This window comes from Ambystoma mexicanum, chromosome 11 (assembly GCF_040938575.1).
Source record: "Ambystoma mexicanum isolate Mex_15411 chromosome 11, UKY_AmexF1_1, whole genome shotgun sequence".
Classification (NCBI taxonomy): domain Eukaryota; kingdom Metazoa; phylum Chordata; class Amphibia; order Caudata; family Ambystomatidae; genus Ambystoma; species Ambystoma mexicanum.
This window is the reverse complement of record NC_090934.1, coordinates 977,829,608-977,856,225: the sequence shown is the minus strand read 5'-3', so window position 1 is coordinate 977,856,225 and position 26,618 is coordinate 977,829,608. Positions and strand designations below refer to the sequence as shown.

At 44.6% G+C, this 26,618-nt stretch overlaps 1 protein-coding gene across 1 annotated transcript in view; it reads right to left on the bottom strand.

Moving 5' to 3' along the window:
• PTDSS2 (phosphatidylserine synthase 2) overlaps nt 1–26,618 on the bottom strand; it is a 1,317,303-nt gene that overhangs the window by 411,171 nt on the left and 879,514 nt on the right. The window lies entirely within an intron of this gene.

Below are 26,618 nucleotides of genomic sequence, written 5' to 3'. Positions count from 1 at the left end.
CCAGATAAAAGCCTTATCTTTAAGGCTTTTCTTGATGTACATAATGTTATCTTTTCCCATGTGTACATTATATCCTAGGGCTTCTAGAAATGTTAATACTATTTTTTGTAAATTTAACAAATAGGGATTCTTAAATCTGCCTTCACTTTTATTTTTACCTATAAGGTTGAGCAGGTTACCTTCATCCCCATACCCCAAAATTATTCTTAAATAAAGTTTACAACATTCTATTTTCCATAGGGTCGAGAGGGATATTAGCCCCAATTCGCATCTTATCGCTTGTATTGGTACCGAATTTGGGAGTCCTAAAGCTGGTCTCCAAATCTTCCCTTCAAGTAGATGTAGTTTACTCAGATATTTGCTTTCTACAGTTTCCAGTGCATACAAAATTCCAGGAATAATACAACTTTTATATATCTCGAGTAGACCTTCAACAGAGTGACCTCCTTTACTGGTGATATATTTTCTTATAACTTTCCATTTCTTTACTATTTTAGTACTCACCGCCTCTTGGAAAAAATGTATGCAGGGATTGCTCAGAATAGGCATCCCCAAATAAGGGTAGGCCTCCACTACCTCCAGTTTTATCGAATTTATCTGCCACCTAGAAATAAGCTTTTTCTTTTCGAGCCTGGTGGCTCCAAATACCATAACCTTAGTTTTGTTTATATTGATACTTAGGTTATTCTTTTCGGAGTACAATAATAGTCCATTCAACATTCTTTGCAACCCTACTGGAGTTTTATCCAAGAGGACGGTATCATCCGCATACATCAGGCCACAAATGGGTTTTCCCGCTACTATTGGTGGAAAGTTATTTATAGTCGAGAAACTTTCCCACATATCTGAGACCTACAAATTGTACAGTATGGAAGATGTCACACATCCCTGCTTTAGACCGGTGTTAGTGGCGATCTCTGGAGATATCATCCCTCCTTTGCCCAAACAGATGGAAACAGTGGTTTCCCTATACATTTCCCTCAGAAAGTGTAAAATTTTGGGACAGATATTTTTCTCATTTAGTTTCTTCCACAGCAACCCCCTATTGACACTATCAAAAGCTTTCGAATAATCTACAAAGCACACATACAGTTTTTCCCCCTTATCCTTTGACCCTGCTATGATGTAATTCAGCATTGTTAGGTTATCAATGGTACTGTACCCTTTCCGAAAGCCAGTTTGAAGAGTAGATAGGAGTCCCTTTTCCTCTATCCAAATGTTTAGCCTCTCCACTAAAAGGGAACAGAAGATCTTACAACTGCTGTCTGCCATAGCCAGCAATCTATAGTTATCGGGCAGTTTTCTATCTCCCTTTTTAAAAATAGGGACCACTATGGCTTTCCTCCAGCTATCCGGTATGCGGCCTGTTTCCCATATACCAGTAAACAGCTGGAGCAAAATCATTGCCCATTTCTTAGGATTTTGTTTTATGACAGCATTTGCAAGCCCATCCGGGCCTGGGGCACGTGAGGATTTCATTTTAGAGATCACTTTCAAAATATCTAGGATACCAAAGGGGATAATGTCTTGGTCATATGAATTTATCCCATTGAGATTAGCAGACATGTCACTAGTCTTGAAATAGAGGTCAGTAATATATTGCTTCCATGCATCTTGGCTCACATTAGTACTTTCCCTACAATCCTCATCCATCAGGTACTGTCTATATAGGTACCAAAATTTTTTTGAGTCATGGGTTTTACATATCGTGTATAAACACCTCCAATTGGCGTTGCTGGTGTTATACTTGTAATCCTTGATCCAATTTTTGTAATGAGTCTTTATGTTTTTAATTCTCTTACTTCTCTCTTCTTCATCCAAGTCACATGTCTGCTTAAGTTTGCAAATCTCACCCAACATTTCTTTTTTTCTATCATAGATCATTTGATCATATTTGTGGGAGTGATTTTTGCCCCTTATATTTTTCACAATAACCTTGCTGTTTAACCTCCGAATTATACCCAAAAGATTAGTTATTGGATTAAGACCATTCAATGCAATATCCTGCCCCTCAATGGGCAGCCGATCAAACAGCTCATTAAAGATGATTAAATTTTTATCCGACCATGTGATTCTATTTCCGGATGCTGAGAATTGTATGTCCATCTCATTACTCACTTCCCAACATTTACTTTCCGAGCCCTTAGTAAATGTGCCCCTAATGGGTGTATGGTCACTCAGGGTGGTAGCAATATGTTCAAAGGAGATTGTGGATAGGCTTAATTGTTTACTTACAAACATATAGTCTAACCTATAGCCTACCTTCCCATTAGTCCAAGTTGCCCCCACACCTGGACCTAAGTGAGGTTCTAGATATTCTAGGTCCCAGCTGGTCATAAGGTTCATCCACCGACAACCCTGCCTAATCTGTGCATTTAAACCCGCCATCAGGTTACCCTCTTGAGTTTCCAATGATGCGATAATGGCCGTTTCATCCCACAATTCTTTGCATCTGTTCATCTCCTTTACGGCGGAGTCGCAGTGGGCATTGAAATCTCCCACTATACAAATATCAGACTCAGGGAAATCCCGGATCCATCTTTCAATAGTATGGTTTATATATTCCCCAATCTCTTGTATATCTTCCCGCCCTGGTTGAGAGTAAATATTAATAAGAAGGAAACTCCCTAGTTGATTTCCCCTGTATATAATTGTGCACATAACATTTGGTAGATTTCCATACATCTCATACTGTTTAAATGATAAATGGTTTTTTACCCCAATACATAATCCTCCATAAGGCCTACCTTTTTCACCTTTGTGGGCAGCTTTATTCCAAATACTATATCCATCTAGTAAAATTTCCCCAGTTACCCAAGTTTCTTGTAAGGCAAAGATGTCACTCTCCATCAACATTTGTATGCCTTCCTTGTGTAGTAGAGATTTGAAACCTCTACTATTCCAAGAGAGGAGGTTAAATGTATTATTATATGCCTTATCTCAATTCTGGATTATAGTATTTGCCTCCTGGGAGTTAGCTTGTACGTTTTTGTTTCTTAATTCCATATTAGTAGGAGTAACTCCCACCCCTTCCGTGTGTTTGTCATTCCAATCGTTATGAATAGCAGAGTGGCATATCACAATTTCATAGTTATTGACCCATACTCCATCAGAGTATTCCCTTATGAGGTCCACAAAAACAGCAGATCTAAATTGGACGATAACCCAATTTTCCCAGCTTCCATATTCAGGTAGGATAATGGTTTCGATATCCCCTGAATTAATATTTTGAAGCTGCGGAATATGTGATAGTTTATTAAGTAACCAGGCCCGGTTAAGAAAAGGGCTTTCATCTGTCGAGGTTTTTTCTATGATTTTAATACTTTTCCCCACTATAAGTAGGGGTTCTTCATTTGTTCCCACACTATTTACCCTGCTTGTTTTTTGCTTATTGTGCATGGCCAGTCGTTCCATCTCTTTGGAATAAATTTCCTTCTCCCTTTTGGTAAGGGGCCCAATATTACTATTATATGGGATTTCAACATATTTAAAGTTATTTTCAATGGATACCGTATTCTCTAGTTCACTTTCCTCAGTAATATCGTCCTTCCCCTTTAGCCAATTTTCTAGACCCTTACTTTTAATTGCCACTTTTTTCCTTTCATCCAACTTCTTTTGGTGTTCCATAATTTCATAGTGGTTCCCTACTTCTACACATTCCAAGTCTAATGGGGCGGTGTTAGCAAGAGACATGGAGTTTCTTTTCATAGTTTTATTCTCTTTAGTCTTGGCCATCACCATCCTTTTACGAGGTGCTTTCTTATTTTTCCTATTTCGCCTAGTGCGCCTCTTAGAGCCTTGGGCTACCCTTATTTCTATCTCACTCACACTATTATTAATCTCTTCAACCAGGTTTTCCCTAGGGTTGAGTTGTTCCATATGGGAAATATTAGTCTGTCATAATATTCTCAATTTCTTTTTCAACCACCATAACCAACTCACTCAGATCTCCTATAACCTGATTTGGCTCCATGGTATGTCTTTTCTCCTTGTTAAAGTCATTGCCACAGTATTCCTCTATCATAATCCCAAGTGATCTAGTATTATCAATGTTCTGTAATACCATTGATTTTATATCACTATGTTCTTTAAGCAATTTGGTACAGATGGTCAAAAGGACATCCATCATTGTAGTTAGGGCGTCTAGTTTCTCACCTGATTTAAGTGAGTTTTCACACCCCCTACTTCTATTGCTTTTATCATCACTTTCAAAGTGGTTTCCCCTAGAGTTAAATGACTCATCACACGAATGAGAGTCCTCTTCTCCTTGAGCAAATTTATTCAAGTCTGGGGAAGCTGACAAGTTGGACCCAATTTTATTATTCATATCGGTATCTTCAACCACCGAAATTTCCAAATTAGTACCTGTTCCCATAGATTGTCGCCTAAAGTTATGTACTAATGTCAATAGTGAATTATTATCTATCATAGAGCTATTAGTGGGAGGTGGGAGAGATTGTATTTTATCAGATACCATTACTTTTTCCTTAATAGTTAGAAAACTGAGTATTTTTGGTTGATCTAATACACCTTTACCATCACCAGTAGTTTCATTCTTACCACCCTTCTTAGATTTTCCCCCATTACCAGGCTTCTGAGTGGCTAGTTTGGTATTTGGTGTAGGTATATTATTCTTCCCCTTTTTAGATCGTGTACTTGGGGCCATATTAGTGTAACACCAAGTAAGAGGTATGTACAAATGTAGCATAAAAAGAAATAGAAGAAGTTAATGATAATATTATATATTATTTATCCTTAAGGAGTCACGTCACCATATAATCCAACAAATAAAATATTAGATCAGTCCTACTATAGCGAAGACTTAAGTATACCTATACCCAAAGTGCGCTGCGTCTGTTAATAATAAATAGAGCTGGGGAGAGGAAAAATCCTTCGCAATCCTGGGCAGCCGGTACCATCAATTGATAAGTAAACAATTAAAAAAGTAAGTGTTAGCAATTAAATACAACTTTTAGGTTATGAATTAAAATCACATAGCATATTAGAAAATGTCCAAATCGTCGGATGGGGAATAATAGATTCAATCCAAATCAATATGATGTCAAACTGTTAATGGAGAGAACCCACCCGGAAAGGGAAATCCCGACAGCTTGAGGAGCGGCCTTAGTCCGACTCTCCCCCCCAACAGGTAGTGAAAGAGTATTAGCCTGAAGAGGTGGGGTTAGCTTACTTCGATTCCTGGGTATTGATAGTTTATTTCACACACTCCACAGCACGTCCAACAGCCGTGTAACAGCCGGCGCCCTTTACCCCTAACGGGCTTAACGCCGCTCGGGCGGATGGCAAAGGGTTTAAAGGCTGAGGTGTATCACGTGATGGGTCACGTGGCAGGCCCTAGCTCCGCCTCCTCAGCACAGCGTTTCTAATGCCAGCACCTGCAAGAGCCCCCTCACAGCTCGCAGTGCAGGTCAGTTCCACAAGTTAGAAACGAACGTTATTTTTCCAATTTTCCAAAGCGCTTTTCTCAGTCAGCAAACACGCCGCTCGGGCGGATGGCAAAGGGTTTAAAGGCTGAGGTGTATCACGTGATGGGTCACGTGGCAGGCCCTAGCCCCGCCTCCTCAGCACAGCGTTTCTAATGCCAGCACCTGCAAGAGCCCCCTCACAGCTCGCAGTGCAGGTCAGTTCCACAAGTTAGAAACGAACGTTATTTTTCCAATTATCCAAAGCGCTTTTCTCAGTCAGCAAACCTGCACTACTAACACTCGCACTTGCCACCCGTTGGCTGCATTACTTGTTTTTCCTATTTTTCCTTGTGCTCCACTTGTCCATCCTCCCGCTCCTGTTCCCCTGCACTTGTGCGAGCTGAATTTCACTAGACATAGTAAGATTGCTGTCTCGTGTCCTGCCTCTGCTTCCCCTCCCTTGCCTTGTTGCGCCTTGAAACACTCGTGTATAGCAGGCGCGTTATAAATGCCATATCATATACATCAAAATATTCTATGCCCAGAGAAAGCTTTTAGCTCAAAATACGTCTTGGCATTTAACTGACACAAAAATACATTTTAAAAAATTATAATTCACAGAATACTAAAAATCCAGAGATCTTTCTATTTGAAAATATTATTAGGAACATTGCCAATTGCTTCAATTAAGGTTTAATGCATTAAGGCTAGCTCTGCCTGCTCTCCATTTTGTCCCGGAGTTGTGGAAACTTTACAGCATCTTCTCTTTTTATGTCCTATGTTTGTTGACTTACTAAGTAGACATTTAAAACCATGTTTATCCAATAGAGATATTCGATCTTTGAATGCAGCTGAAGACATTTGTAAAACATCAAGGTCAACAGACATTATCTTTTCCTTTCCTACGTATATTGGTAAGGCGCAGTGAAGAGAAGGCTTTAAAACCTATGTGATTAGTATTACACATGACTGTATGGCCAAGCTATAAGGTTGTAGATCTACTGATTAACAAATCAATTCAAGGACTATGTGATATCATTTGAAATGCATTGTTACGTTTTATATTCCTGCATAATCCTTTTATATGTATTATTTTATTGTCCATTGTCTGTGCTTTTTTGGTTTATAATATTGAAATAAAGATTTACTGACAATGACTATGATGCTAAATATGATGGAGGCAGAGTGTGTTATGAATGTCCTTTCCATGCAATTTAATGAAATATGATTTGGGGGAAATTGTTCAATTGCAAATCTGATAATTTTCACAAAACTAAAGCGAGCGGTTAAACTTGTCCACAGCATTACCAATTTTGGCAGTATGTATGTGGGCGAGCATGTGTGAGACAGAAGCAAGATTTACATTTAAGGGGTGAGTACAGGTGATAAGGAGGAAGAGGGGTTGCAGAAGGTGTATAGTAAGCTGGGCGATAGATTTGTAGGTGTGGTTTGGGCAAGTTTAGTGGGTTGCATGTGATATTTGTGAATAATGAAGACCGCAATCCAAAAAAGAGATTTCTTTTGGGCCAGTTTGGTGCAGCCTTCAATATTAACCAATATTACTTTTTGGGTGAGTTTCACCCCTGAAACTGATACCCAGTCTGCCCTCATCCTTTACAATCGGGGTGGGGGGGCAAGGGGTGGACCACAGAACTCCCCTTTGTTCCCCTGCCCCCTCCCAGCCATAAACATTACTACATAAACCCCCCCCCCCCACTAACAGGCAGACATACACCAAACAAACAGAATCACACACACTTATTCGGGCACCCGTGCTCTCGATTTCATGCAACAAACACCCCTCCTCGACTCACACAAACACACGTACCTTCTCCACCTCAACTCTCAAACTACACACACAGAAAAATATTTGACACTTACCTGGGACGTCCCCAACTTCACTCATCTGACGTCACTGCTCCGGTCAGCCCCTACACGCACTCTGATGTGTTGAAGACCATGACTGGCCGCTTTAGAAAGACCACTCTGAGTGGTCACAACGGTCTTTCTAAAGCAACCTTTTTTAAATTTCAGTAAAGTGAAAAGGCACTATATCCCTATGTGGGGTTTATTAAGCAGGCAACAATATCCCTCAAGGGTGAGAATGAGAACCATATCCTGAGGTGGTGTAACGCTCACTTGATTCTCGCAGAGGCGCCGGTCTTGACTGGGCGACTACCGTATCTTCAAAGGTGATGTGCAGCACCCGGTTGGCTCTTTGGGCTGGACCTCTGTGCACTGTATGCCTGACGTGTAGAGTAAGATGTCTGCAGATAGAAAATATGGGGTTAATGAACTGGGGTTATTGGGGTGTCCCTATCTCTTTCCTCTTCTCCTCTCCTGTAGACCCCCAAAGGTTAACGCTCTCACCTTAGGTAAGTGAATGCCGAGCTCTCCATCTGCCCCGGGGCAGGGTGCTGTAACCAGTTTCTTCACTGGATAGGTAGCGCAGGCCTCTTGACTTCAGAGGACTGCTGTCCGTCGTTTACTGCACGAACGGTAAGTTTCGAGTAACTCAAATGTCTTTAAAGTCTTTAATAATGATGTCTCTTGTTTTGCACGGTTCCGGCGATGGCGGATGACGGGCTGAAGTGAGTTGAAGATGGAGCCCGTGTGAGGAATAGAAGCGCCTGGAAGCACGTAAGTAAGCGCTTGTTGCCAGCTTCACGATGCGCTCTAACTGTCTTTTTATTTTGCAGGTACAAGTTCGGAGTGGCTGCAGGGTGCCGGAATACCCACTGGGTTAGATGTGGAAAGGAGTATTGGCACGTGAGTATTAAAGTTCCCCAATGTCTTTAAACGCACCTTGTTTTGTCTTTCAGATGCGGGATGCAGCGCCGACGGCCTCCGGAGCGTGCGAAGAGTTGGTAAGCTTTTGTCTTTCAGATGCCGGAATGCAGTGTGAAGACCTCCGGAGCGCACGAAGAGTAGGTAAGCCTTTGCCTTTCAGATGCCGGAATGCTAACCTGTTCTTTCTTGTCTTTATAGGTGTTGCTGAAGACTGGATTCAGGATGGTAAGCCTTTTTCCTTAGGCCCAGGACCGGATGCAGAAGACACGATGAGCGTTCTGCTGCAGAGGGTGCAGAATAACGCAAAGCAAGATTCATCCACCGGGTGTGGTTTAAATAGCCTCCTGTAGTGCTTAGGTGTCTCCTTCCACAGCCACGCCTAGGTAAGAAAAGAGTTCCTGGTACGAAAAGAGTTCCTGCCTTCCAGAAGAGTTCCAGTGTTCTGAATCTAGGGAGTGGCTCCAGCCCCACCCAACAGGAAAAGTAGTTCCAAACAGAAGAGGATCAGAGGCTCAACTGGCAGGCAAGTAAGCAGCATGGTCTGCTGCAGGTAAGTCCACCCAAGCATTATGAGCCCGGCGCTTCCAGCGCTGGGACTGGGCATATTTATGAGCCTGGTGCCACTGGCGCCAGGACTGGGTCCAAAAGGTCCCAATTGGGACTGGTTGGCACTCGGAACCTGGGTTATGGATCTGCTTCCAAGGGAGTTGGGAAAACCCTGACCTCTTGGAAGCAGAGATCATGACAGGTGGTTATAGAGGAGTAGACCAAATTAGGTGGGTGGTGGCGAGTAGAGACAGGAGAAGGGAGAGAAGCAACGAGGCCAGGAGAGAGTGGAGAGAAATGGAGAGAAGGATACATAAGGACGGTGGAGAGGAAAGGGCTGTAGTGAAAGCAGAGTGAGGTTTAAGGTGGAAAGACAGGCATCCAGATGAAAGGCACACAAGGGCGTCCAAGCAGCCCATCTTGGTCACAAAGGAATTCCGGAGGGAGCTAGAGAGGTAAGGCTCCAGCCTCTAGGCCCTCCATCGGACAGGGATGGACCAGACAGCAGGGTTGAACTGGCTATAGAGAATCTGTATTTTGCCGGTACTCCTGAGTAAGGCGCCTGGGCTAGGAAGGTGGGTGCTCACGTCAATGACAAGGGAAGGGTGCAGACCAGTCCTAAACATGTAGCCCCAACTATCTCTCTTTGTATATTATAAATATATTTTGTAGTAAGAATTGACTACTTATTGGATTCATGTTTTGACTCATTGTAAACTTTCTAATAGGCATGAAAATAATCTCCCCTGAGGCAAACCGCCACCATTACCAGTAGTTTTGTAACACTCTGTGGGCAGAGGAATAGCCAAAGGGCAGCACTGTAAACTGATAGTCTATATTCCCAGACACACAACTCGAATATTACCAAACATTTAAATTTCCAAAAAGTGAAAGATATTTTTCACTTAGTACTGTTTAGTAAGTAGGGTACAATATCCCTGAAGGGTGGAGAGGGACACACATAAGGAGTGTGGATAGGAGACAGGCGTTGTGAAAAAGAGTGAGGTTTAAGGTGGAAATACGGTCATCTGGACTAAAGGCACGCCAGGGCAGTCAAATTAGTCCATCTAAGTAACTTATGAAGCCCCGAAGGGAGTTGGAGAGGTAAGGCAGCCTTTACGTCCTCTGTAGGACTGGGATAGACTATACAGCAAGGCTCACATTGCTATAGAGAACCTGTACTTTGTCAGGACTTTTTTTGATTAAGGAGCCGGGCAAGGAAGCTGAATGATAAAGGAAATGGTACAGGGACCACCCCTAGAGTTATAGCCCCATCTTTGTGTAAGGTGTTTCTGCCCTTAAATCCTATTATGGAGTAAATGGCAACCTGTAGGTAACATGTGGAAAATGTAACCCAGGGGGTATAACCTGTGAAGGATTTGGCTGTGCCCTAGGGTTGATCAGCCCATATGAGTGACATTTGTGCCTGAGAAACAGGATAAATAAACAGACATAGCCTTATGTAATTGGAAATGCATGAGCAGATTTTATAAATAAATACGAATATATACATCGGACCCTCATAAATACATAAATAAATTGCAACATAAGATGAGGGGTGATGTGGCCCTTGAACTCCAGACAGAATAAATAACTAATTAAATAGCATTGATTCATTAACATTTGCTGAGGGCTGGTTAGGCGCTTGAATTTCAGACATACATAACAATTGAGCCTAATTACACCACAATCTAGGCCCTGTTAACAGATGCCTGTGGGAATAAAACGTAGGTTAGTGTGTATACAGTAGCTTCTCATTTAAACCCAGAGTAGGTCAGCCCCTAGGCACACCTGCACCTGTTAAGTACTTCTCCTGTAACTTAACATTTAGATACATATTTCTTCCAGCACCTCATTAGCAGACAATAAACATTGCGCCTACCTATAGGAATTGAGGAGGTTTCTTTTTTTTTCCTTTTCTTTCCTCTTCCGAGGTAACACCTGGAGGTTACCACCCGTCGATTGGCAGGTGAAGTCTGCAACACACACGCATCATACAAAATCACCACAGGACCAGACAAACCATATACAAATACATGCAAAAGAAACAGCGAACAGAAAAAACGTTCTCTTCTGGAGACTCCTAGCTCCTCCTTTCGCTCATCCAATAATTCCTTTGAAATATGAAACCCTGGCAACCCCGGCGCCTGCTCGTAAGACCCCGTCCATACTGAGGCAGAGGGAGAAAAAAAAATAATCCCCACTTTCACCAGTACAAGCGGGTACACGTCTGTCGGTACTGTGTTAACTTATTTAATACTCCGCCCAACTCGATGACTTAGTGCATATTACACAGGCATAGAATACTCTTGTTGTGATACCTTGTTTTCTCCTGAGAGGAAAAAAAACAGTACTGTAAGGGGGTAGGTTTATGGTTCCTCTCCTCACACAACCAGCATTTAACCTGGTATCAACTTGACCCACACAGCTAAGGACAATGACTGGAGATGCACACTTTTGGTTAGGAAACCCACACAAATAAACTTTGGTCGGAAGAATTACCAGCTGGGGTAAATCACACAGACAACCGCTGCCAGCAAGGGCACGCCTCATCACATACTTTATGAGGGAGGCCAGCCTTTCCTACTCTGGCCTATTCCTTCATATCTGCACCGATAGCCCGGCCAGCCTGTCTGTGTGCTGTGGGGTTCCGTTTCTTTGCTCGATCTTGTCGTCTTCTTCTTCTTCTTAATTATCGGAGGCGTGGGCGGACCCACGCAGGCGCTTCTCCATCCTATAGGATGATGTGCACCGTACCCACTAATTATTATTTGGCTCGTCACGCTTTCGCCAGACCCTACAGCCTGCCTGCTACACCCATCGCCGGATTGGCAACACAAGTCACGATAATGGCCTTGAGGAAGCCTGAGGCAGGCCTCGTCAGGAAAAACAACCCGGGGTTGAGGAAACCCCTTTGCACTTCTCGCACACATGCGCCTCTGTCTCTCCAAAAGCAGGGGCTCCTCGTCGTACCGGGCCATTCCAAGGGTGTTTTTTTCAAGGGGGAAACCCAGCGATGTTAATAAAATATTCCTCAACTGTTCAAGTAATCCCCCTGCTGGTGGACTGTACTAATACCACCCATTGTGCATCACAAACTGAAGTTCACAGACTTGCTGCAAAATGAAGGACAGCGACATTATAATTTTACTAACCCCCATGAATGGGACAGAAGCAAACAAATCCCCACCCAATACTGCAAGACTAATACATGAAAACAAATATCCTAATTTTCCTAGCCACAACGAACACCACCACCACACATACCACCATGTAGTGTACACAGCCTTTTTTTTTTACAAAAACATGTCAGATAAGATTTCATTTTACATTTTCATTTTCTACATGGGCCAGGTTCATTAGCCCGGTCCTTTCAGACTCCCCGCCAGCGCCTGTTATTTTGTGAACACTGTGGGCAAAGGAAAGGCCAAAGGGCACTACTGCAAATTGATAGTCTATATTCCCCAAAACAAACCGCATATGTTCTCACACACAAACCTCAAAGAAATCCAAAGTTTTGAGTGGATTGCGATGTCAAAGACCAAATTACTTCCCTTCAGTAAAGTTCTTTCTGATGGATTAGTCCTTCACCACACAGAATACCCCATTTAGAAAGTCTCCAGCTTAGGTCTGATTTCAGAAATATTTTTAACCACTATAGGGTGCACTGTGACTCCAGATGTGACATCATGGGTGGTATACATGGAACCCTTGCTGCACCCCAAGATCTTAGTTGTGCCTTTTTACCCCCACGCTCAGTGGCTGGGGAACTGTAGAGTCGCAAGTGGTGTGCGCAAGCTATCCGCACTATGAAATCTGCAAGAGGAAGGACTAATCAAGCTGAAAGCGCATCAAACAAATAATTGGCTCTTCTAATGTACTTCTTCCTCATCTTAGAATGGTTCCAAAGCAGTAAAGAACTTGGAGACAGGCGGAGAGCAAGAAACCGACAGCCACACTACAGAACTATGAGGCACTACATGACCAAAGAGGGTGTCTTGACATGGCAGGGTCCAGGCAGTAACACTTGGCGAACATACACAGGGAAGCCATGTAGTCGCCTGTCCACAACATGGGTATCCATCTGCAAGGCAGAAGTCGCTCCCAGGCCCCTTGCAGAATAGGCCAGAACTGCTGGGCACTACATTCTTGACCAGATCATAGCACTCAGAGGGCACAACCCATCTGGAAAGAGCCTATTTAACAGCCCTGTCAGCCTATGCATAAGTCAAAAACAACTGTTCATCCTTCATGATGCCCCTCGCCCGAGATAGTAGCCGAGAGCCATCTTGGGTTCCAAATGATTAACCCTTTCCTTCATCTTAAATCAATGAAGCAGAGGGCAGAAAACACAGATGGTTCTTCGATAAAAGGTGAAAGTCTTATACACCTTTAGAGTGGAAGAACAGTCATACACTTAGCTTAATCTGTCATAAGGCAAGATTTGGAGACTTGAAACATGCGGCATACAGCACACACATGCCTATGATATGATATGATATGGCATTCATAACGCGCCTGTACACAAGTGTTTCTAGGCGCCACAAGACAAGGGAAGGAAACAAAGGGAATCCAAGACAAACTATATTACTAGGCCTTGTGTCATTCAGATCGTCCAAGTGCGACACAGAAGTGTAGGGGAAGGAAGAGGAGGAAGTGCAAGGGAGCGGGAGGGCGAGGGGGGGAAGTGCGATCAGGGCAGCAGGCTAAGAGTACGTGCAGTCAGGGCAGCATGGCTCTGGGTAAGTGCAAGGTGGCAGGGGGGAGTGTAGGGGTTACAGTTATAGCGCCCAAGTACGCAGTAGGCCAGGAGGCAGTGCAAGGAGGACTGTTCATGGAGGAGCCTGGTACCCAGCGAGACTCAGGGTACCAAGCAACCAGTCGGCACAGCAGACAGTTAAGTTAGCAAGGAAGCTAGAGAGAGAAGGCAAAGGAGAAATGGAGGGTCTTGAGTCGCTTCCGGAACTTCAGATGGTCCAGCTCAAGTTTGAGAGGGGCAGGGAGGCTGCTCCAGAGGAAGGCACCTGCAGAGGAGAGAGATCTACCCCCACTCTCTGCTTGCAGAAGTGTCTGACCCTCAGAGATTTAGAAGTAGCTGAGAGAAGAGCCCTCGAAGGAAGGTATTTTGGAAAAGAGAGTTGGATGTAGTGATGACGCTGACCCCAGAAAGCCTTGTGGACAATGCAGAGGGTCTTTAACTTGATCCTTGCAGCCACCAGGAGCCAATGGAGAGATTTCAAGGGTGGAGAGATACGGTCCCTGCGCTTGAGGCCAAGGATAAGTCTTGCAGTCCTGTTCTGGATTAGTTGCAGGGGGTGAAGAGTAGAGTTAGGCAGATTTAGAAAAAGGCTGTTGCAGTAGTCCAGCCTGGCGAGAACCAGGGCCCTGGAGACAATGAGCTTCTGGGGGAAAGTGAGAAAAGGTAGAATACCTGTGAGGAGGTGAAGTTGGAAGTGGGCCTTCTTGACAAGGTCTGTGATTTGAGGAGAGAAGGACAGCGTGGAGTCGATTACACCAAAGTTTTTTGAATCACAAGAAGGTGAGGGTAGAGGGCCGAAGGAGGGCAGCCAGATGGAGATAGGTAAAGCGGGAGCAGGGGTCCCAATGAGAAGGATCTTCGTCTTACTGGCATTAAGGCAGAGATCGTTGGAGGCGCACCAATACTGAATCGCGGATAGACAGCCAGGAATGAGCAAGGGAGTAGAGGGGGCTGAGGGAAGCCTGAAAGTGAGCCAAGTGTTATCCGCATAACACTGAAAGTTAGAAGAAAATGTGGATATCAGTCGGGCCAAAGGGGCCAGATAGACATTGAAGAACCAGGGTGAGAGGATAGAGCCCTGGGGACACCACATGTGGAGAGAGGTGGTGGATATGATGGGATATGGGATTTATAAAGCACCTATAAAAAAGTGTTTCAAGGCGCGACGAGGCAAGGGAAGGGGAACAGAGGGAGGACAGAGACAACAATAGTACTAGGCCAAGAGACATTGAGATCACGCAAGTGCAGAGGACGGGGGAAGTGCCAGGGGAAAGGGGAGGTGGCAGTGCTGTACATGGGATCAAAACTATAACAAGTGCGGCCAGCAGGTGGCAGGTGCAAGGATAAGTGCAGTCAGCAGGTGTCCGAAAGTGCATGTAGGGGGACTGTAGTGTTACAGACACAGACCCAAATGCAAGGGTTGCCGGAAGGCAGTAGAGGTGTGCAACTGGGCAGGCATGGACCCGGGCCTGTAATCAGAGGGTAGCCATGTGACCAGTGCAATGTCAGTCAGGAAATCAGCAGGGGAGAGGGAGAGAGACGGTAGAAGCAAAGAGGAAGGTATTGAGGTGCTTCCAGAACTGGAAATGGCTCTCCTCATGTTTCAGAGAGGCATGGAGGCTGTCCCAGATGGAGGCCCTAACAGAAGAAAGATCTACCACCAACTCATTGCTTGGAGAAGCGACTGACCCTAAGAGAATTGGAGGTGGAAGAGCGAAGAGCGAGAGTAGGAAGGTATTTACGAAGAGAGTTGGAGGTATTGAGGACCCAAGCCCCAGAAGGCCTTGTGGACAATGCAGAGGGCCTTGAACTTACTCCTTGCAGCCACTGTGAGCCAATGCAGAGATTTCAGTGCTGGAGAGATACGATCCCTGGGCTTGAAGCCATAGACCAGCCTCACCGTCCTGTTTTGGATGAGTTGCGAAGAGTGGAGAGTAGAAGCAGGCAGATTTAGAAAGGGGCTGTTGCAGTAGTCCAGCCTAGAGAGAACCAGAGCTATAGAGACAGTGAGGAGGAGGTGCAGTTGGTAGTTTGACTTCTTAGAGATGTGAGGAGAAAAGGAGAGTGTGAAGTCGAAGATGACCCAAAGGTTCTTAGCCTCACAGGGGTTAGCAAGAAGAGGGCCAAGCGAGGCCAGCCAGAGTGTCAGTAAAGGTGGGTGCAGGTGTGCAGATGAGGAGAATCTCTGTCTTACTGGCATTAAGGCAGAGATTGTCGGCGGCACACCTCTCCTGGATAGCAGACAGACAGTCAAAGATTAGAGAAGGAGAAGAGGTGGCATAGGGGAGCCTGAAAACAAGCTGAGTGTTATCCGCATAGCACTGAAAGTTGGAGCAGAGAGCGGCAAAGCGGTGGGCGAGAGGTGCCTGGTATTGGATGAACAGCCAGGAGAGAAAAAGGACCCAAGTTGGACCTGGGAGGGTCTGTCCGGGAGGAAGGTCGTCAGCCATGCCAGGACCTGACCCATGATACTGAGGTTCTCGCTGAGACGATTGATCAGGGTGGCGTGATTGACCATGTCGAAAGCAGAGGAAAGGTCAAGGAGGATGAGGACGGAGTGAGAGCTGGAGTCAAGATCAGAGAGCAGATCTTCACAGTGTTCAGGAGAGCGGTTTCCGTGCCTCTGGCTGCTCTGAAGAAAGACTGATGATCATGGAGACAACTAACAGATTCAGTTTGGAGAGTAAGCTGGGAGATGGCCTGCTTTTTCAGGAGTTTGCCTAGGAAAGAAGTGATAGAAATTGGGCAATACTTAACCGGACAGGTAGGATCAGCAGAAGGCTTTTAGGAGGGGGTGCACAAGGGAGTGCTTGAGGAGAGAGGGGACAATCCAGTGGCGAATGAGTGATTGCAGAAATCGGCCAAGGCTCGAGCGAGGGTGGCAATGTTGTCCTTGATGGCTCTGGAAGAGCAGGGGAGCACCTGTTTGGATGACACTTTCATAGATTGGATTGGTCTAGAAACATTGTCCGGTGTTATCTGAGAGAAGGAGTAAAAAGGAAGAGGAGAGGAGAGGAAGAGGCAGCGAAAGGGAGCCTGAGAGAGGGAGAGGAAGAGGAAAGCGAGGACAATATGTCCTGATTTTTAGTGGTGAAATGAGAGGCCAGATCTTTACAGAGGGTCTGGGATGTGTGGGAAGGTGGCCAGGTGCATGGTGCCGAGGGAGAGTAGAATCTGCAAGGGAAACGAGGGTTGGGGCAAAGGCAGAAGCAAAGAGGAAGGTCTTGAGGTGCTTCTGGAACCAGAGATGGTTCTCCTCAAGTTTTAGAGTGGGGACTCCCCCTGGAACAGGGAGGCTGTTCCAGTGGGAGTGTCCAGCCGAAGACAGATCTACTCCGAGCTAGTTTCTTTGAGAAACGAATGAACCTGAGTGAGCTAGAGGTAGAGGAGCAGAGTGCTCGAGATGGGAGGTATTTGCGGAGGGATAGCTGAAGCTATGTTGGATCCAGGCCCCAGAAAGCCTTGTGGACAATGCAGAGAGTTTTGAATTTAATCCTTGCATCCACTGGGAGCCAATGGAGAGATTTCAGAGCTGGAGAGATACGATCCCAGGGCTTAAGGCCAAGGACAAGTCTCGCAGTCCAGTTCTGGATAAGTTGCAAAGGGCTGAGAGTTGAGACAGGTAGGTTAAGAAAGAGGATGTTGCAATAGTCCAACCTAGAGAGAACCAGAGCTTGGGAGACAGTGAGCTTCTGGGGGAATGAGAGGAAAGGAAGAGTACCTCTGAGGAGGTGCAGTAGGGAGTTTGACTTTTTTGATACATCAGCAATGTGGGCGGAGAAGAAGAGTGTCTAATCAAAGGTGACACCAAGGTTCTTGGCCTCGCAGGTGGCGATAGGAGGAGGGTCAAGGGAGGCCGGCCAGAGAGTGAGGGGAAAGGCAGGTGATGGTGTGCCGATGAGGAGGATCTCAGTCTTGCTGGCATTCAGGCAAAGATCATTGGCGGCACACCAATCTTGAATGGCAGTTAGGCAATCAGTGATGAGGGAGGTGGAGGAGGTGGCCGATGGCAGCCTGAAAATTAGTTGAGCGTGATCCGCTTAGCATTGGTAGTTTGAGCAGAAAATGGCAATAGAGTGGGCGAGAGTTGCTAGGAATTGGTTGAAAAGCGAGAGGTTAGACCCCTGGGGAACACCACAGGTGGAGAGGAAGCTAGATGATAGGAAGGACCCAAGTTGGACATGGGAGGGTCGATCAGAGAGGAAAGAGGACAGCCAGGGCAGAGCCTGATCGGTGATGCCCAGATTCTCACAGAGACAGTTGAGCAGGATGGTATGGTTGATTGAGTTGAAGGCAGAGGAGAGATTGAGTAGAATGAGGACAGAGGGAATGCTAGAGTCAAGGTTCGAAAGCAGATCTTCACAGATGTTCAGGAGAGCAGTTTCCGTGCTTCTGTCGGATCTGAAGCCAGACTGATGGTCATGGAGACAGCCAACAGAATCATAATGAAGGATTAGCCGAGAGATGGCCAGCTTTTCAAGGAGTTTGCCCAAGAAGGGGGTAATGGAAATTGGGTGCTAGTTGGCCGGACAAGAGGGGATCAGCTGTGGGTTTCTTGAGGAGAGGATGCACAAGGAGGGCTTAAGAGGCGAGGTGAAGGATCCTGAGGCAAAGGAGTGGTTGCAGAAGTCATCAAGGGCCGGAGCGAGGGTATCAATGTGGTCCTTGATAGTTTTAGAAGAACAGGTATGAACCTGTTTTGATGAGGCTTTCGTAGATCGGACTTGTCTAGCGACCTCATCAGGGGAGAAAAGCGGAAAGGAAGAGAAGGAGGGAGGGGGGGATGGCTGGGGGAGGGTCAGTGAGTACAGACGGAAAGGGGAGAGGAGAGGGAGTGGAAGAGAGGGTGGACAAGATGTCTTGGGTTTTTGAGATAAAGTGAGAGGCCAGGGCATTGCAAAGAGCCTGAGAGGCAAGGGGAGGGGTAGAGACTGCAGCAGGTTGGCCAGCTCCTTGCAGATTTTAAAGAGTTCGGCTGAGCTGTTAGATGCCGCAGAGACTCAGACTTGAATGTGGACTCTTTTCTTGGTATGGGCAGAGAGACGGTAATGCCTTTGAAGTAGGCGACAGGTCAGTTTGTCAGAGGATGAAAAGGAACCCCTCCATTTTCTCTCAGCCGCCCTACGCTTACGTTTAAGTGTAGCTAGGTCGGAGTCATACCAGGTTTTAACGAGATCGGCCGAGATGTTAGATGCTGCAGAGACACAGGCGTGAATGTGGACTCTCTTCTTGGCATGGACAGAGACGGTATTTCCTTTGGAGTAGGTATCTATTTTTTTTTTTTTTTAGTAAAAAGGGCAACACAGTGCGGCATGATCACTCAAATCCATAAATTTGAGTTTGTAGTTTTTCACCGTGACCCCAAGCGCATGTGATGCAAAAATGCAGTCCAAACAGGAAGCACAATTCCCATTGCGACATGTCTTAATAGTTAAGAGGCATTATCAGTAGGTACTAGCGATAGAAGGTCAAAAGAAAACCACATAGCCAATCAATTTCATCCCTTACGCTGCAATTTCAATGTATACAACTCACGAGAAGTGGCTGTGGACGCCCCAAAGGCATGATCCCTTCATCTCCAGCCCATAAGCAGCGCGCATTAAAGTTACCAGCTAGGATGACTGGGGCATTAGGAAAGGTGTCACGTCAGCATTGCAGGATTCCATTGATCTGCTTAAGTCAGCCTGTGCAGGAGCATTCGGGGGGGGGGGGGTCATACAAAGTGTTCATATTTTCCTTTGGGAAGTGCTTAATGATTGCACCCTTCCAAAATGGAGTAAGAGATAAGTGGGCTTTCACGCCTTCGCATAATCCACCATTCGGGTGCCCAATACCAATATCCGAAGCCTTACGAGAAAGCACAACATAACCCATCAAGAACAAGTTTCTTGGAGAAAAAATATATCAGTCTCAACAATGAGTTTTAAACCTTTCGAATGGTTAATACAACATTTATGCCCTCAAGAGTTCCAGCAAACAAAGTGCAGAGGCAGGTATCCCCACATTGTCACAGGACGCCAACAATTATAGTCAGAAAGAATGATTAGCTTCTTCCCCACGTTTAGTCTGAGAAATAAAGTTTGCGTCATTTGTAGATGGAATAAGTTCTCTGCACGATTGCCATCCATTTCTTGTTGGACACCCGTTTCTGTTATAAGTGGTAATGGGGTTATGGGTTAGGGATAGGGATAGGTTTCTGAACAGCGAGAGAAGCCTGTACTTGGAACCTAATTTTAGAAGGCATCGTGAAAAAAGTCCTTTCTCGTCAGCAACCACCGGTGAGATGAAAGTAACAATTGCCCAATTGGTGAATCTCTCCAGAGCAGGCAGTTCAACACTCTCCATATTAGTGGAAGAGATGATTAACCGTTCAGGTATTTGATGTAACACATGCAGTAAATAGGCTCGATTTAGAAAAGGACTTTCTGTAAATGGCATTGTTTCCCAGAAACATAATAGCTTTCTCCATGGACCCACATGCGAACATACAGATGTATTATCTGTAATGCATACAGAGTTGTCAATAACATGCTTTGCCAAGGGGGCCTTAATGGCACAATCATTAGGGAGGTTACCCCCTTTTTGTACCTTCTAGAAGTTGGTTGAGTATGCTCACTCTGAACACCATTATTACTAGATTGTAAATGTGTTGCAAGTGTCTGTCCATCTTGGATAGTCAGTTATTCTAAATAAGTTCCATGGGGGGCAGGGGGAGGAAAATCACCACTTTGAGTTCCCACACTAATGCAAGCCTTTATATGTGGACATGTAACGTCACTGCTGGAGCAAGGCAAGCATTTTTCTGGAAATTGAAGCAATTTATCTAACGTACCAGCAGTGTGTGTTCCAAGGTCCTTATTATTGGGGGCTTTTAAGATGGCAGGATGTTGCTCACAAAGAGAAAAACCTACTGGAGTCTCGATACAAATAATGGCTGAATTACCAATGTCCGGAATTGCACTCGCATTTGTTTTTTGTAGGACAAGGTAAACCAGAAAGTACTGATTTTCTCACCTTGTTTTTTGCTTTACATTTGCTCTGCTTGCCACAGCGCTGTGAATTAGTTGGGGAAATATGAGGGAGGAGAGCCAGGCCCATAGAGACAGGGTTAGCTGCTTTGTTAGGATTCTCCCGGCTGTTTTACTAGAGAAGGCTGCCTGAGTTGGAATAAGTACAAGAGGCTCCACCCTTTCCGCCTGCAATGCTGAGTTGCACTCATCTACAGGCTCACTATGAGACTCATTCAGAAGTATAGGTGAAGAACTGTCAAGTAGAATCACATCTACTATTCGTGCAAATATATTCTTCTTCTCTTGTTGTTCAAGTACCAGAGTAGATACCGTTCCAAAGATGGCATCAGCAGTAACAGCTTGAGGGTTTATACTAGCAGCGTGGGTAAAGTCGTCCTGCTCAGTCTGTGAATCACTGACCATGGATAGAAAAGAGCTACTACTCTTGTCAACTTCCTCCAGCGATTGTGCTGCAATACACTTGAAGTCCTGGCTAGCTGAAAGATTCGTATGAGGGATTTGGCATGTAAAGGATTCATAGTTTATTTTTTCTGATGTGAAGGCAATCCCAATCTATTGCCGCTGTAGCCCCAGGCACAGATTGTGCAGGGAATTGTTATCCAAGTCAGCTGCAATAGATGGAGAACTCACCGTAGGTAAAATGATTGAGGTGCTCTGGTTGCCGCATGTGTGGCAGTTGGCTTGGAGCCATTCATTACAGAGTAGAAAAAGACCATGATGTTTGTATGATTGTCAAGAGGCAGCTCCTAATGACTTTCTCTGTCCCATGTTAATTACTTTTTTGACACGCAATCCGCTTGCCTTGATGTGCCAGGTGCAGATTTGCTGCAAATGTTCGTTTTGTCCCATCTGTGCAACACCTTTCGATCAGCTGGCTTACGATTGCATACTACCACAGTACATGGCCAGGCCTGCTGCGAAGGGCATAAGGGCGCGAAAGTGAGGGCTTAGCTACCTTCCCTTTATGCTTAGTGGTATGTCCAAATAGAAGCCAATTCAGAAGCAAAAATTAGCAGTAAATCAATTAAGCCGCTGAATCAAGGGAGATTAAGCAGGTGCAGTTTAAATACAGGCAGCTACAAAATGCAGAAGTTAACCAAATTCACGAGCACAATTTCACTCACCGTTCTGGCACCTTAAAGCAGCCTGTATTATTCACGTCTCCATGCTTTTAATGAACTGTCGCCATCATATTACTGTACTAACAGTAAGACGGACAGGTATACCAAGGATGCGTACAGTGTGGCTCGCTGTCGCTGACTCCTGCTGACCTCCACAGACCACATTTCAACCACTTGTCTCCTTGCTGCGCTCCTCGCAGATGTGAGGATTTTAAGCAATCTCTTCCAACTCAGCTGAGGTCCGCCTACAATAGTAAAGGTAGTAAAAATCCTCCACCAGAAGCCGTTACAACAGACCTGAATGCAAACACTGCAGACCACTTTTCAACTACTTGTCTCTGCGTATGCGAAATCACCTCCACGTGTGCATATCAGATTAAAGCACACCATTTAATGCGACAGGATCGATAAACTTGTATCCGGCTACTCTTGGTCTCTTGATCAAACGAAGCCGCTATCGCATTTAACTTGCTTATAGCATTTCTGGACTGTTCCGTCTAGAACGTTAACCCATGTATTACACCATACACATGAATACGCTGCCATCTTGGGCATGCTTTTATCGATCTCTAGTATCATCCCAGTAATTACCATAGGCTATTGCCGATGTGCACACGGTTTACGGTTTTATTACAGGGCGTTGTTGCGTTCCAAAAATATGCATATGAATATAGATATCAAATATCCACAACACACCTACTTACCATCTAAGCACACATAGCCTGTGTGGAGACTACTATGCACATTCTCTAGGAGGTTGCATGTCAAGGAGAACTATTTACTGCAAATACATCTTGAGGGCCATTAATGCTGTGCTCAGTATCCAGAGTCTATCATCAAACCAGATCTCTACAGTTAGGCCCCTTTTGGCAATTCAACACCTTCATTTAACCCACATTTCCAACTCTTTGTTAGAAAAATGAGTTGATCTTGCTTCAGCAGTTTATCTACACTTCTGCCATGATGGCTTTTAAATTGCTGAATCACTGTTCAGCTAAATTCGTCATGTTTATGATTCATTATCACAAACTGTTTCACCATAGGTGCTTCCTCAAATGTATTTGTTAAACAGATCCTGTGTTCCAAGATGCATGTTTTTACCCTCTGAATCGTTTTTCTTATATAGTGTTTCCTACAAGGGCAGGGGATCACATACACTAGATTAAGGGTATCACAATTAGTGAAGCCATTTTGTTTCATATTAGTTTTTAAACCGATATCAATCTTAGTTGAATAAATAACAAACTCCACACTTATTGCAGGGATAGAGGCCTATTACTTGTGGAAGGCCCAATGCTTCTGTTATACTGAATTGTCTTGTACTATGAGTTCTTATATCGTTGCTCATAACCATATTGCTCATATTGGAACTTCTTTTGAATGTTAGCCTTTCTAATTTACATTCAGGGTTGTCAAAAACGCTCACATTTTTCAATAGGATTTATTTCATTTTGTACAACAAATCAGTAAAAGTGTTAACACACACCAACTGGGTCTGCTCTTTTATTTTGTTAATTTAGGTTCCGGTAGAGCTTCTCTGTTATAAGCATGTTTTGCTGTGTTCTTTAATATTCTCTTTGGGTATCCCCTAGTTTTTAACTTTGCACTCAGGGCCTCTGCTTCAGTTTCAAAAGTCTCACGTGTGCAGCTATTACGTTTGATTCTAAGAAATTGCCCAAAAGCTACATTTTGCCATAGATGTTTGGGATGGTGACTCAAAGTGTAACAACCCATTCTTATGAGTGGTCTTATGATATAGCCTGATTGTCAATCTGCCACCTTCATTGAAAATGGTTGTGTTCACAACGTGGATCTCCTTTTTACTCATACAGTGGGTGAAGTGCAAACATTTATTTTGCTCATTAAACTAAAGGAAAAAAAAAGCATCTGCCTGTTCTCTTGAACCCAGACAAATACACAGGATATCATCAAAAGACCTTCTCCAGGTTAATATATTACCTAGAAAAGGATTATCATTATTGTAAATAATCCTCTTTTCAAAGCTTTCAAAAATAAATTTACTAAAGTAGGGGCTACAGTTGCACCCATGGCTGTGCTCTCAATTTGCTTATAGAAATAGTCTTGAAATGGAAAATAGTTGTCAGTTAATGTTACCTCTGTGCACCTGAGAATGAAAGAGGTGGGAATAGGGTCCTTTTCTCCCCCATAGACATTCCTATATTGCTTCCAACGTGGCCTTCTGTGCGTTGTGTGTATAATGAGACTCCTAATATCCATGGTGTCCCGGGCATAGGATCTCATTTCCAGAACAAAGGTTCTCAAATAATAATCAGCAAACTTGGATAATGGCTCTAGCATAGAGATAATCCTGAAGACAATTAGCCACCCCGGAGGGTCTGTAAGGGTCTTGTGAATTTTGGGGAGAATATAGAAAGTTGGAAGCTTGGATTTGTTTTATTTACCAGGAAAGTGACCACTCGTTGGCAAATCCATAACTTACATAAGAGTTGTTGGAACTCTATCCAGAATTCAAAAGGGTCATGCTTTCTAGTCACCAGGTAACCTAATCCCTCGTTTAGGTTTTCTGCTTCTTTTGTCAAAGTATAACGAGATACATTTATCACAAAAGTCTGCTGCTCCTGGTTCTCTTGTTGAATTCCCATTTATTTTATAATCATGTTTTATTCAAATTTAAACATACCAAAGTCAATCTAGACAGATAACAATCACAATGAGCAATACAAACCAAATGATATATGGTTAATTGAGATCTGTTTAATTCGGCTTCTCTGAAGGGGGGCTGAGGTGGCAGAGACTCAAGAATACTGAGAAGAGAAAAAAGGAGGTGGGAAACGGGGAAAATATTGCAAGATGAAAGCAAAACCATTGAGTAAGATCCCACAACGGCAGGCACAACAGTAGGACGCTTCCTATAAATCGACTGCATTATCATTTGGAGATAATTTGTACATAGTCCTCTTAAATCATCACAAAAGCTTGCACATCATGGGGTTTATGATGCATGTTTGGAAAATCATTTTTTGCACACATTCTATGAAAGGAAGCCAGGTTTCCAAATATTTCGGCGTATCCCCTTTACCCGCTGCACCGATTTTTTCCACAGCCAATGTGAACCATAGTCTTGCCCACCATTCTCGTATGTCAGAGGATTTGCTCCCCTTCCAATTATGTGCCAGCGTTAATCTAGCAGCCACATAGAAATTAGAAACTAGCTTGGATCCTTTACTAGACCAATTATAGGTGCCTCCCCCCACGTTCACGGGTCTGGAATCCCCAAAAAATCATTAAAGGATCCAGAGGAAGGTCAATCCCTATAATCATCCTAATATGGGATAACACTTCCTTCAAATATTGTTGAATCAGAGAGCATGTCCACCAAATGTAGAACAGTGAACCTTGGGCTACCCCATCAGGCCAACAAATTGGAGATGTGGTAAAGTTCATCCAATGCAGCCTTTCAGGGCGAGATGCCATCTGTATAATAGTTTAGTATTTTCTTTCAGTTGTACACATCTAGATGATTTAGACGGTCTCATCCAGATAGTGTAGCAAGTTAGGTTGTGAATTTGTCATCCAATATCGGCCTTGCATTTTGCGTGGAAGCCCAAAAATGTCTCATTAAGGACCCTATATAATGTTGACAGTTCCCGGCCTGGTGGGTGACCAATGAATTAGTCCTCAAATTGGTGCTGTCCCTACTGCCTCATTTAGTCATTCTGGTATTCCCAAGCCAATGCCTCAGTTGTATGTATGTATACTGATCACTATATTAGGGAGTAAAAACTCCTCACATTCCTGAAAGGTCATTGCCTGCCCATTGATGAATAGTTGGCCAATCCTCTTCAGCGCCCCATTCCACCCATTGCTTGAAGTGACGAACACGCAGACAATAGGGAACTGCAGGGTTGTGGAATACCTGAGTGAGCAGGGAAGGGAATATGGTTATTCCGTATTTCCAACCCGCTCTGCCCCATATAGCAACAGATGTTGTGGTGGTGAGCAGTAACGGACTGGGGTAACATCAATCCTTTGAGGGAATCCAACACCACGCATGCAGTACCACTGTGAGAAACCTGAGGCGTTGTTCCCGGGCTATTCCCGGGGATCCTTTCTTCAGGTGGCCAGGGGAGGGCCATCGCTCTTGGAGCTCAACCCTGGGGGCAGATGAACAAGGGAGGGAGGATCACCTGGGCAGGGGGTCCTTGGAGTCTATGGGAGACACACCCTTGGGCGAGACATGGTATTCCTCCCATTTCGACACACCCTTACCCGACACCCCCTCAGATGTCATGGGATATTGTCAGCAGAGTCCCATCACACTGCTAGTTGAAACTACAATTATCCTCCTGACTCATACCAACTCCAGAGTGCCTTATGGGACTGGAACTCCTGACTCGAAATTCCATCTAGTAAATAAAGGCGAGTTGACATTTTCCCGTACCAAATACAAATGTGTTATTCGTGTCGGAAAATGGGTCATGTGGCATGACATTGCCCCTTCAGGAAAATCAAGCCCATCATTCAACAAGGGCCCACCATAGAGAAAGGGGAAACTCTGTTAAAGAATCACCTCCTGGGTCCCTGGGGAGTTGGTGGGACACCTAATGGTATGACACGTTATCCCCCCTCTATAAAACCTTTCCTCTTTCCCGATCAAGTACATGAGTATTGTAACTCCCCGCCCCCTCTCCACTTCCCTGCATGAACACATACCCCTTTCACACTGGGGAAAGACAGACTCGAACATGTCCCAGTAAAGTGGTCAGGCAGAGTCAGGCAATTGCCTGGAACAACTCACACCTGAATCCCCTTTACTTTCCCAACCAGGATAAAAAGCGGAGCACGGGAACACAGAGGGAGCAAGGCAAGGAACGAGAAAGAGCACATGAAGCAGCTTATTCCAGACCGCAGCTGAAGGTAAGTGACAGAACAGAACTAAGGCACGAGATACCCTTGGGCCGTC